Source organism: Mixophyes fleayi, chromosome 8, assembly GCF_038048845.1.
Source record: "Mixophyes fleayi isolate aMixFle1 chromosome 8, aMixFle1.hap1, whole genome shotgun sequence".
NCBI lineage: Eukaryota > Metazoa > Chordata > Amphibia > Anura > Limnodynastidae > Mixophyes > Mixophyes fleayi.
In genome coordinates, this window is record NC_134409.1 from 137580216 (window position 1) to 137593816 (window position 13601).

The 13601-nt window shown below is 46.1% G+C and overlaps 1 protein-coding gene across 1 annotated transcript in view; it reads right to left on the reverse strand.

Annotated features, from left to right (window-relative positions):
- ITPR1 (inositol 1,4,5-trisphosphate receptor type 1) overlaps positions 1–12461 on the reverse strand; it is a 74760-nt gene extending 62299 nt beyond the window's left edge. Inside the window, 1 exon segment of the mRNA XM_075184205.1 lies at positions 12352–12461. The gene's annotated coding sequence lies outside the window, so the exon portion shown is untranslated.
- Positions 12462–13601: the final 1140 nt, after the last annotated feature.

Sequence of the window (13601 nt, forward strand, 5' to 3'; positions counted from 1 at the left end):
GTATCCATTTAAACTCCCATTATTACCCAGCCTTCTGTCACCTAGCTGTCTACACTCTACTTTCTCCATATGTATTGCCACCAGCTTCTAAAGATCTCCCTACAGTCTATTACCCACTTGTCTCAACATGTTCTCCATCTTCTGTCCACACGCCTCAGTGCACTGTCCTGGCTCGCTCATTTGCTTGGGACCCGAACCCTCAGCCTTGTTTTCACTCTTGGCTCCAGACACCGGCCTATATCCAGCCCATTATTAAAGGTTTTTCCACCAACATCACTGCCCTAGGGCACGTGTCCAATGTAAGATGTGAAGTTCAGAAAGTCGTATGGACACTGAAATGAGTAGAGCCGCAGAGACCGATGTTCTTTAAATCAAAGTTGGCAGCACCACTTTGACCAGTTTAGACCCTATAGTAGATAGCGCTCCGATTAGAATCAAGGATAGTGGCCTGGTGCTTGAAGGGATTGCAAAGAAGAATTATGCCAAGCCTTAATTTAGCACTACAACAAGACGCCCTCCTGCCTATGGGGCATGTGTTTATCTGTGGGCAGCAGCCTGCAACACCATGCCAAGAGCACCACACGCCATTGTATTTTCTAAACATTTCTCCCCAAAACTGTTCTGGTCAGTGAACCGTGCAACAAAGCTGTGGCTATAACTGGCTCTCAGTTAAGTCCTGAAAAGGGTTTTACATCAGGAACACAAAGCACCAAGATGCTCGTTTACGCTGATATTATACAAGACTGACACAGAAGTTGTCGCCCTTGTTAAGCTCAGAAAAGTTCTTGTAAAGCCAATCACCCCTGTGGAGAGCACGATACATGGGGACGAGGGTTTCCTTCACAGGTAGGCAATTAATCCAGAGGTCATACCACGCTCCAGGTAGTTATCGTTTTATGGGTGAACAACGGTTTTCACACTTCTACATCCTCCATTGTGCTACAAGACCTTTGCGCAAGACATTGCGGGTCGACTCAATATTATCGAGAACGCAGTCCATCAATTCACCAAAACCTAGATGACATCACTGAAGCTTGTGTAATAGGTAATGGTACAATATTATTCAGAGGCTGCCAACCGCTCAGGGATAGGCAATATAGGCTTCCATGAAGATCAATCTGGCTGCATTTGTGTTATGGAGACACCATTAAAAAGAGAAAGACAAAACCTGCTCACCGATGCTACTGAGCACGTCCCCCTTCTGTTTAGTCTTGAAATGGGTTATGAATGGCAGCCGCCTCTGCTGTGTGTCTGCCGGGAGCCCTTTAGACGGATTTCTGGCAATGACATCTCATTCACAGCATTATAGTAGCTTTGTTTCAGCAGATAGAGTGATGAAGGCAGCCCTGACATCTGTAATATAACAGAGTGTGTTGGAACATTCTACTACAACACTGCTGGGAAGTGGGTCTAATGGTTCCTGGCTGAGGCACTGCCAGGAAGGGTGGAGGGGACACTTAGAGGGCACAGCCTGGCATGATGTGTAACATTCCCCACCCTCAAACCTTTGCAAGGAACATGAATGGTTACAAGACTCCTAAACTAGTTTGTCCAGTTCTGCCCATTTACAAACAAATCTCCATGTGTACAAATAGACACAGAAATATTTATAAAACATGGAATAGGATTGTCAATTCATTTAGCAGAGGGGGAAAGCTTACCTCCCTGCCTCCTAGTGTAATAACACACCCAGATGAGTCAGTCGCACCTGCTTTTCGGAACGGACTGCTCGCACATAACAGCGCTTCAGTCACACGTCTGATGCCCTCAGCTATTTAAGGACAGTGTTATGTACAGGAGGCCAAACACCTAACAAAGTCTTAAAGTGAAACGCGTAGGGTGCCTCTTGTATGCTTTTTCATCCCATTGGAGCCAACAGTCATTTGGTCTAGTTTGGCTGCAGCGGATCTGCCGATTCAGACGCCGAACATAGGGTCTGTTCACTGCGAGACACCGACACGTAGAGAACTTACTTTGGACAAGACTCCGGACAAGCTTATGTTCCATTTATCCTAATGTACAGAGTTTTTATTTGTGTGAATTTTTATTTTTAATTTATTTTTGTTTATTTTTTTAACATCACTGTACTTCATACAATGGTTTTAAATACTACACTATAGATGGGCAGATTATATCAGAAAACATTTCTTGGTGTAATTACTTACACCACCAGCTTTCTCCTGTGTTTTTAACTATATCCCTAAATCAGTCTGCTGCCGATTTTAGATCTACATCCTTCCTTCAGCCAGATAATACGGTTCAAAACTATATGATATTTTACATCCGGTGTCTTTGTGCTATATATTAGGGTCAGTATTGTCACCTCCCTGCATGTGCACAGAGCAGGAGTCCTGTAAAATTACCAATTCATCCAGAAAATAATGCAAACCTTAATATAGAGCATCTAATCTGTATTTTCCGGGCACTTCAGTAACCTTTCATTCTTCTACAGCCCCCCAGTCATCTGCATTCACACGAGCATTGCTGTGGATGAGTAAATTCAAGATGTCCTGTGTACCAGACCCTGACCAGTCTGGTAAATGAGTAATAGGCAGTTCTTCAAATGTATCATTGAAACACAAGTAGATGGAGAGTTTTATCATGACAAATTGATTTATGATCTTTCGCTGTACCCCTGAGCAGCTAGGAAACCTCTCAATACACACAAAATCATACGTATCAGCTATGGTCTGTTAAAGGCATAAGGGAGAGGATAGATCTCACTTACAGGTCCACGTCACTCATCTTACTGCTTAACCAGTTTCAAACTAGCCAAATACATTTTCTTATATTTTAAGTGCTTGAAACAGAGCTGCCGATCAAAGAATAGGACACTATGCAAACCCATTATTATTACCCCCATTTATTTATAAAGCACCACCAGTTCCGCAGCGCTGTACAGAGAACTCACTTACGTCAGTCCCTGCCCCATTGGAGCTTACAGTCTAAATTTCATAACATATACACACACACACAGATTAGGGTCAATTTGATAGCAGCCAATTACCCTACCAGTATGTTTTTGGAGTGCGGGAGGAAACCCACGCAAACACGGGGAGAACATACAAACTCCACACAGATAAGGCCATGGTCGGAGAATTGAACTCATGACCCCAGCGCTGTGAGGCAGAAGTGCTAACCACTGAGCCACTGTCCTGCCCTTTATCTCACACAATGCTGCCTGTACTATAAAAGCTGCACTTTTATACAACGATCCAACTTTATTAGAGGTTGTACTTGTCTGTTAAAGATTTGATAGAGGCGGCAGCTTAGCGATCAACAGGCGCTCCCATAGGTATTAAACTGAGGTTCTCATCACGTTCTTTTCTTTGCATCTTGTGAGGAGGCAATTATGTAACAATGGTTGGGGCAGGGGGAGCAAGAAAAGTATACACTTTGTAACCAGCCTAATCGGCGAGAGTAATACATGGATACGTTATAGCTACATTATGCACCACCAAACAAAGAAGATTCTAAGAAAAAGGGAAAAGTCTGTTAGGATTACGTATAAAGCACATTAAACAGACAACAGAATCATACTAGCACTTCTGCCTCACAGCACTGGGCTCCAAAAACATACTAGTAGGTTAATTTGGAGCCAACAAATTGACCTGTGTGTGGTCTGTGTGCCCTAATCTCTCTGTGTGTGTGTGTGTGTATTAGGGAATTTAGACTGCAAGCTCCAATGGGGCAGGGACTGATGTGAGTGAGTTCTCTGTACAGCGCTGCAGAATTAGTGCGCTATATAAATAAATGGTGATAAGCCAGTCATTGATTCCTAGTGAGTTAATAGCTCAAGGACATTGGATACATCAGAGTCACATGTCCCTAATAAATAGATAGACCATGAATATTACGGTCCATAATATGGATGGCTGCAGGAGACTTTATAGGGTGTAAGCACTGTAGTTTCTAAAAAAAATAAAAATGCACAGAGATCACTCACTGCATAGAGGCGCAGCTCATACTGCCAGACAGAAGAGGAAGAACGATTAGGTCCTACCCCCCCCTTTCCTTACTCCCCCTCGACAAAGACCCAATGGTGTACCATAAACCCAGCTCGACAGGCAGATAGAGAAGATGTGCGCACAATTTAAAAAAACAGGGCACCGCAATGGGCAGAATTAAAGCCCCCCTCCTCTACGGGAGAGGGAATAAAACTCAGCAGAGCGTCCTATTTAGTTGATCATCAAATTAGGTTCAAAACCATTTCTAAGAGGGAAAAGAAAAAAAATAAAATGTAGATGTATACATGGAACTGCGAGGACGCACAACTGGAAAAGAGCAGACTTAAAATGTTACCCAATTAGCAAGTCATTAGCAATCACCGCTCAGCTGAAACTAACAGTCACCTTAGGTGCTGGATTTATTGAAACATTAACTGGGATAGGACAGAGGTCAGAACACAGTCTGCTCACAGCATTTGACGGCAGCCAATAGATTTCTTCATTTTGTCATCTAAAAACCCTCAACCCAAGGGCACCTGAGCAGTGCCGAGAATTTCTAAGCTTCTTAACTCTGTACAACACAGGATGACGGGGGAGAGAGAAACAGCTGGAGAATTACAGGACAGACATACACCCCTTCCGTATACTAGTCATGTCTGAACACACTTCTATCAAACGTTAGGGGCTATTGTCCCATAGGGATCAGTGATCCCCATATACACCATAACAAGTCACTGGCGAGGGTCTGAACGCCGTTTTATTTTGCTCATCTTGTAGTTAGAATATCCATATCATAAGATAAGAGCTCCCCCCCCCCAAAAAAAAACAGATCACTAGGGTGAAGGAGGGTTAAGTTGCAAAATATTTTACTTTGCAATAAGGCATTTGTCAAAGAAAAATCAGTCACATTGTGCGATTCCAGAACACGCAGAGGAAATAAAAAAACAGTTGTCTCCTTCAACATTCTATTTCACAGATTTGGGGGTCTTTATAGTAGCATCCAAGATTCGCTTTATTCATTCACTTTTCCTAGTGATAATGCAGTATTTTTGTTTGCAACACAGTGTAAAGAAATGACCCACTGACAACAGCCCCCCCCCCCCCCTTTGTTTATACAAATCATAGCTACAGCTCCAACAATAAAGATCAGGACTACATGGAACGAGATTGACATCACCAAGGAATTCCCCCAAATATTGTGCGGTAATTACAAGACTACTGTGTGTATAGTGGGTCAAGTTCACTTTACCCTTCATTATTTATTTAATATCAATTTAGGAAGATCAGAAGCCAACAACTTTTCCCACATTGGAAACTTGTGCAAAGAGCTTCCCAAATTCAGTATTTACGCCCATCTTGGCTGAGTGGCAGAGGTTTGTTCTTTGGGTTTTTTTTTTTTTGTTTGCAGCAATCTTGGAGCTTCAGCAAAACCGGCTGGCACATCAGCTTTACAACATAACCTATTTATGGAAATACATTCCGGGAATTCACACGCCGGAAGAGACGCCGATGGACCAGTTTGTTTCACAGCTCCTCTGTATGACATCAGTGACCAGATACAGCAGAAACCTTTGGAATTCAGCAAGGGGATAAGCAACAGATCAATCATTACAGCAGCTTCCATAGGCTACTGGCCGATGTCCAATATTAGCCAGCCCACGTGCCGCTATATCTCGCAGCAATCTAAATGGAAATACGACAGTCACAACATAATGTATCCATAGTTACAACAAGATTATTAAGTGTGTTTGTAGTAGTTTCTTCCGGTTTCCTAACACAGCAAAAAGATAGACCAGTAGGTTAACTGGCTCAAAGATGGACTCTAGTTTGTTCATATGGTAGATAATTTAGTCTGTAAGAGCCGCTGGGAGCAGGGACCGATCTAAGGGATTAGAATATTCTCTGTACAATGCCACCATGACAGCGCTCTACAAATAAATAAGCGTGGCAGTGTGCCCATTGGATGCCACCAATTCCTACAGAATGGTTAGGCTGCATTTTCATGAATGTATGTTGAATGCTTGCAAATGGTGTTTACAATGAACGACACATACAGGGAGTGATACCAGGGGTATTGAAGATTTGACACGCTTGCTTTGACTATGTAAGCTTTTCCATATTGCTTCAAAAGGTCACATGCAGAAAACGAGCAAGTATATACACACACCGATCAGCCACAACATTAAAGCCCCCAGCCTAAATATGTAGGTCCCCCTCATGTCACCAAAACAGCTCTGACCAGTCGAGGCATGGACTCCAGAGTACCTCTGAAGGTGTTCTGATGTGTTCGCCACCAAAACATTAGCAGCAGATCCTTTAAGTCACCTAAAGTAGTGAGGTGGAGGCCTCCGTGGATCGGACTTGTTTTTTTCCAGCACATCTCACTGATGGTCAATTAGATTGAGATCTGGGGAATTTGGAGGCCAAATCCACACCTTGAACTCCTTGTTTAGTATTGGTTTGAGGAATATGACAATTTTTGCAGTGTGTATTATTCCAATGAAAGAGGCCATTGCCATCATTGTTGGTCTCGCATAATTTTTAGGTAGGTGGTAGGTGTCAAGGAAACATCCACATGAATGCCAGGACCCAAGGTTTCCCAGCAGAACATTGCCCAGAGCATCACACTGCCTCCGCCGGCTTGCTTTCAGTGCAGGCCACTTTGATTGCTTTTCATTTTGAGATCTCATTTGATCTCTACAGCTGCAGACCCTGTTATCACGCACATCTCTTTATTTAACTTTCATATCTCTGTGCGCCAGGTTTAGTATTGTTTTTTTTTGCTTTCAGTGCATCCTGATGTCATCTCTTCCCCAGGCAAATGATGTACACACACCTGGAAATCCACGGTTTCAAAGAAAATGCGATTCATCAGACCAGGACACCACCTTCCATTGCTCCATGGTCCAGTTCTTGCATTCACGTCCCCATTGTAAGAACTTTTGGCAGTGTTACAGTGTATACTGGACTTCTGGTGGTGGACCGAGGTCAGTATGGGCACTCTGACCGGTCTGTGGCTATGCAGCAAGCTGTGATGCATTTCAATCATATCCAGCATTCATTTTTTTAGCAATTTGTGCTACAGTAGCTCTTCTGTGGGATTGGACCAGACGGACTAGGCTTCACGCCCCACGCGCATCCATGAGCCTTGGGCGCCCATGACCTTGTCGCCAGTTCACTGGCTGTCCTTCCTTGGAACACTGTTGGTAGGTACTAACCACTGCATACCAGGAACACCCCACAAGACCTGCCGGTTTTGGAGATGCTCTTACCCAGCCGTCACAATCTGGCCCTTGTCAGTCTCTCAGATCCTTACACTTGCCCATTTTCCTGCTTCCAACACTTCAACTTTAAGAACTGACTGTTTAATTACTGCCAAATATTTCCCACCTCGAGAGAGGCGCCATTGTAACAAGATAATCTATGTTATTCACTGCACTTATCAATGGTTGTGGCTGATCAGTACATTCATGAGTATCACATAACAGTTATCCTATGAACGGCCAGGTGCTTACAGTGCTCATGAGGAACTGGTTTACAAGATCAGCTGTCCAGGTTCACAGTTAGTGACACAAGATCTATAGACCACAGCACATCCAACACCAAATAGGGTCTATTGCAATATCCAGGTGGCCCCGGGCTCTTTTACACCACGCTTACCCCTGCCCCTTGTGATTAGCCGGTACTACTTCACACCAACTATTCACAGACTTACCTCTGTCATCCATGTACTATTATGCTGTTAATTACTCATACCTAGGCAAATATCTATAATAAAGAGGTTAATTGTTATATCTGGAAACACCAAAAAAAAATAAAAAATTGGGAGGGTTAAAAACCTTGAAAAAAATAGAAGTCAAAATCCAAAACAGATACCCCGGGGACATTAGCACAGCTGCAGACACTGCTCCACCGTATTCCAGCCTGCTTTTAGCCCAGACAGTGATTTCGGCAGACACACACAGGTGCCAATATCTGTAGGTTCTCTTAGGAGCATGAAGAGAAAGGGATGGCTAACTACTGGCTCCTCCAGGGATGGCTTACTACTGGCTCCTCCAGGGATGGCTTACTACTGGCTCCTCCAGGGATGGCTTACTACTGGCTCCTCCAGGGATGGCTTACTACTGGCTCCTCCAGGGATGGCTTACTACTGGCTCCTCCAGGGATGGCTTACTACTGGCTCCTCCAGGGATGGCTTACTACTGGCTCCTCCAGGGATGGCTTACTACTGGCTCCTCCAGGGATGGCTTACTACTGGCTCCTCCAGGGATGGCTAACTACTGGCTCCTCCAGGGATGGCTAACTACTGGCTCCTCCAGGGATGGCTAACTACTGGCTCCTCCAGGGATGGCTACTACTGGCTCCTCCAGGGATGGCTACTACTGGCTCCTCCAGGGATGGCTACTACTGGCTCCTCCGACAGCAGCGGACCATGGCCCTCTAACATCTGCAAAGCCGTTTTAGGGTACAGAATCTTATAGCTCCCGTTGTTCCCACGTTGGAGCACTGTGGGTACAGGGGGAGCTGCTCCAGGTCTATTGGTCATTACTTGCAGTTATTTTGAGGGCCAGAGAAGGGGGGCAAAGATTAGGCCACTTATAAGGGGTCCATACAATAGGGGGAAAGCACTCTAAAATAATCTTGGGCTTTTGAGTGGGTGGCATTCAGTGCCCTAGTCAGTTAGCTCTTTACACTAAATACCTGGGGGCTAGACTAATACTGGAGCACCTTAAAGCAGGGACAGGTTTGGTCCACTAGGTTTGGCTCTCACTTCCCAAGGAGAGTTCCATGATCACGTGTTGACTGTGCACTGCAATTAGGCTTTTGTTTTTAGTTTAAGACAGCATAGAGGACTGCCGGGTCCACAGTAACCAGTGTAACTCAGCCAGCGCTCCATACAAGACGTGTGCCAGTTTGCACTATCAAGTACAGAAATCAAATCACCGCATCGTGAACCGAGTTTTCCGCTTAGAAAACAGTTATTGATTGAGCCACCTGCTCTTCTAGCCCACACTGTAACAATCGCAGGCACATGACCACTGCACTCCAAGTGCCGTGTATAGAAAGAAAAATTCCTTTCTGCAAGATTGCAGCCCAGGCAACAAACAAAATATTTGGTTACGGTGATAAATGAAAACGCCAGCCATGCTCACAGAGCTTCAGGAAAGGGTTAAAGGCAGTTTACACAACCTCCAGACAAGAGCAGGAAAAATTGGGAAGAGGGAAGGAGGAAGGGGGGGGCACCTCCCATAAAACAAAGACACTGCCCCAAGGAAGAAGCACTGAGAATTGAGCAAACTTTACTCATCCGCCAGAGAGATGTAGTTATCCAAACCAGTGGAGTGTGCGCAGCGTTCCAGATGGTGCAGCGTGCAGGGGAGGAAGGTGATTGAATGAAAGTACACTTTTCAGCTTTGTTATAATAATGTCTTGTGATCCTATAAATAGAAAAAGCAGGAGGAGTGTGTAGCAGGGAAGAGAGCGTGGGGGGGGGGAATTTAGAATCTTCTCTCCGATACACAACCGAATCCCAGAAAGAGAGAAGAGGACAGTGATGTTTCCGTGCTGGGTAAGAGCCAGCATGTAGATTAGGGATAGGCGTCTTATACCTCTCCAGCTGTGGTAATCTACAAGTGTGACAGACTCTGTATGGCAGGTCATGCTGGATCTTGTAGTTCCAAAACAGCTAGGGAGACACAAACAGTCTCATGCTTGCTGTTGAGAGAATCAGAGACTATTAACACTCCAGACTGATGAGGTGACATAAGAAATTATCCAATGTAGAACATTTATAGAGATGAGGACAGAGACATATTCTGGACTTCACATGTTATTGTGCTAGTGACAATTACAGTGTAAGTAGAGAAAACAATCCACACCGACAGAATAGGTCATCATAGGACTGATGTGAATGAGTTCTCTGTACAGCGCTGCGGAATCAGTGGCGCTATATAAAATAAATGGTGATGATGTCAGCTTGAGCGCCTACACATCGTACCAAATAGGGTCTGGTAGAAAGGCAGGTAAAACCATGGACTCCATTACTGCATGTGTAAGATCATTGCTTGACTTTTAAAAATCGAGGGACTATTCCTGCAATCCAGCCTGGCGGTTTACAGCGGAATCTGTCCAACACAGTTTCGCCAAATGCGTGTAAACCAGATTGTTCATTGGATGAGGTTGTTTGGCAGTTGTACGAAGCCACCAAGACTAAATACTTCTTAGCAATTCCAGTATCTGATAATCTTAGACAACCATCACTGCCAACTAGTTGAGTGTCTGGAGTGGTTTCCCCGTTTGTCAGACGCTCCTGGACAATATTCAGAGTGTGCGGAGCTGCCAATCTCAGGTCCCGGCTAAGAGCAGCTTGTCAGAGACCCAATACGGGTTAGGCAGTCAACCATTCATCCAAATCCCTATACAGATTTTCAATCTACTACTACAAGACATACAATAGTAGACTAGCAACCTTTATTATTTTCACATCAGTTTAACAAGTTCATTTCAACCCATAGGAAACAGATTTAGCTTCATTGGTCCAACATGCACCATAAAACAAATGGTTACATTCTATGTAGAGAAGGCATGGGCGGCGGTGGTGCCCGTGGGCGGCTGTGGTGCCCGTTGTACGACGTGTTGACTAGAACCTTTCCAGAGGCAGCAGACACTAGAGGCCACAGAACAAGTCAACTTCTGTCTCTTGCTTCCACCATTTCTCCTTTACTTTCTTTATTTCCTTAAGCAAACAAATTATAATGAGATTATGCAAGAGGCTATACGTGCTGGGAAAGCATCAGACTGGAAGATGGTATCCAAGAGAGGGCACATGGGCACCAGATTGACCTGGGCAGCCTCACCATTAGGTGGCATTTATTCATAAATAGTTCAGACATAGCATCATGCAGAATTAATTTTACCTTTTACACATCAAATTCCCCATCTGTAAATCTAACGAGTTATATTGCAGAAAGAAACTCCAATTCACTGGTAGATACTGACAAAATCAACGCATGCAACAGATACAATTAGTGTGTACCTGTAACCTATACACAGGAAACAGACGTTTTGTAGGCTGAATATTAAGGAGAATGCAGAAAAACTATTGATCTGCAGGGCCAGGCTGGGCAAGGGGCATCTGCCCCCCAGGCCGGTCCCATCGTGGGCAACCTTGGGCTTGTTCACCTGCATTTTTTTGTCCTTTAAAGTGTTCCTAATAGGATGCTGAGTCAAGCAAAAGTTTGCCAGCCTGCCCCTATTGACTGGCGATAAATTACATCACCGACGCTTGTACGACTGAGGAACCGACAAGCTGCAGTCATGACTAATGGCTCCTCCCACAAAATGGCTGCAATGTATGTAGGTGAAACATGCATTTTAAGATGTCCCGTTACCTGTCACCTATACTTATTTGCAAAAAACTAATCCACTGGATCTTTAGAATTAAAGGTTTACGGTAAATAATTCTGGCCTATTACCATATGTAACCTATATTGTTATGAATGGGCTACATGACCTGTGTATTTTAGTTTATTTACAAAGCAGCTGGCAATATAAATATACCCCTTAAGGATGCATTGAGGTTAGAACAAGTCACACTCCACATTCAGTTAGGCTCCCTTAACACACCAAAAGCTACATGAGCAAATATTTTAGATATGTAAGCACAGGCCTGTAAGTAAAGAGTGTCCCACATTAAGCTTTGTTGCACAGTGCATTTGTTGTACACTGCCAGTTTTTGCTGTTTCCCAAAGTGTAGAATTTAACCTCTGCCTCCCCAGAACCCTCTCAAGTCCAAGCAAGACAACCCTTTGCCAATATAAGACTTTACCCTATAGCCACAAAAGCTTATGGAAGGCACAACTGTACCCTCACACCTAATGTCACCCCTACACAGCCAAAAGAAAACACAATACAGGCAATACAATGCAAATCAAATCCAGACTCAGTATTTTCTGAAAGGGACAGTTATCTCCAACAAGCTATTTAAACTTCTCCAGGATGCATTCACCTGAGCAGCTACATGTTGCATTACAGAGTACAACACACCTGTCAACCAGCCAGACACATACTGACACTCTTTGGGGAGGGGGGGGATTATTAAAATAATAGAAGTTCCTTCCCTGCACCATCTAGCTGACACAGGCAGAGTAACTGCAATGCACAGAGCAAACATTATGTCAGGATTGCACAGAGGACACACAATGTAGCAACCAGTGAGACATGTACAGAGGCTGCAAGGAGAGTGCATTATACAGACATATAGCGGATGCAGCAGTCTGCATGCACACAGAGATGAACCATGCACCTATGCAGCATAGAATGGTGCAGGCAATATATGTGGGAGAGGGGTAATATAATATAATAAATTATATATATAGCCAGCAACAGGGAGACAGCCAAGTACCTGCCTGCTGCTCAGCTGCACACAGTCCCGGCTTCAGCCAGCTCCATGCTCCGCTCTCACCCAGTCTGTGTCCTCTGCCTCCCACCACAATCTCTTTATAAGGACTGCGAAGCCGCCGGGGATTGTAGTCCAGCATCCCCCAGCTGCAGACTACAAGTCCCGGCATCCTCCGCGCCGCACTAAGCAGCAGCCTGAAGCCCGTTACTCGAAGGATGCAAAAAAAAAAAAAACTTTTGCCGGATGCTGATTGGCTGACTCGTCGCTGACGTCATTAGCGCAATATCTGCATGAAGTTTCAAGAACTGACCTGGAACAAGAGCAGAGGGGGCTCTAGTGTGTGCCCAGGAGGTGGGGAGGGGGCTCTAGAGTGTGCCCAGGAGATGGGGGCAGAGGGGGCTCTAGTGTGTGCCCAGGAGGTGGGGAGGGGGCCCTAGTGTGTGCCCAGGAGGTGGGGAGGGGGCCCTAGTGTGTGCCCAGGAGGTGGGGGCAGAGGGGGCTCTAGTGTGTGCCCAGGAGATGGGGGCAGAGGGGGCTCTAGTGTGTGCCCAGGAGATGGGGAGGGGGCCCTAGTGTGTGCTCAGGAGGTGGGGAGGGGGCCCTAGTGTGTGCTCAGGAGGTGGGGAGGGGGCTCTAGTGTGTGCCCAGGAGGTGGGGAGGGGGCCCTAGTGTGTGCTCAGGAGGTGGGGAGGGGGCTCTAGTGTGTGCCCAGGAGATGGGGGCAGAGGGGGCTCTAGTGTGTGCCCAGGAGGTGGGGAGGGGGCCCTAGTGTGTGCCCAGGAGGTGGGGAGGGGGCCCTAGTGTGTGCCCAGGAGGTGGGGGCAGAGGGGGCTCTAGTGTGTGCCCAGGAGAGGGGGGCAGAGGGGGCTCTAGTGTGTGCCCAGGAGGTGGGGAGGGGGCTCTAGTGTGTGCCCAGGAGGTGGGGAGGGGGCCCTAGTGTGTGCCCAGGAGGTGGGGGCAGAGGGGGCTCTAGTGTGTGCCCAGGAGATGGGGGCAGAGGGGGCTCTAGTGTGTGCCCAGGAGGTGGGGAGGGGGCTCTAGTGTGTGCCCAGGAGGTGGGGGCAGAGGGGGCTCTAGTGTGTGCCCAGGAGGTGGGGGCAGAGGGGGCTCTAGTGTGTGCCCAGGAGGTGGGGAGGGGGCTCTAGTGTGTGCCCAGGAGATGGGGGCAGAGGGGGCTATAGTGTGTGCCCAGGAGATGGGGGCAGAGGGGGCTCTAGTGTGTGCCCAGGAGGTGGGGAGGGGGCTCTAGTGTG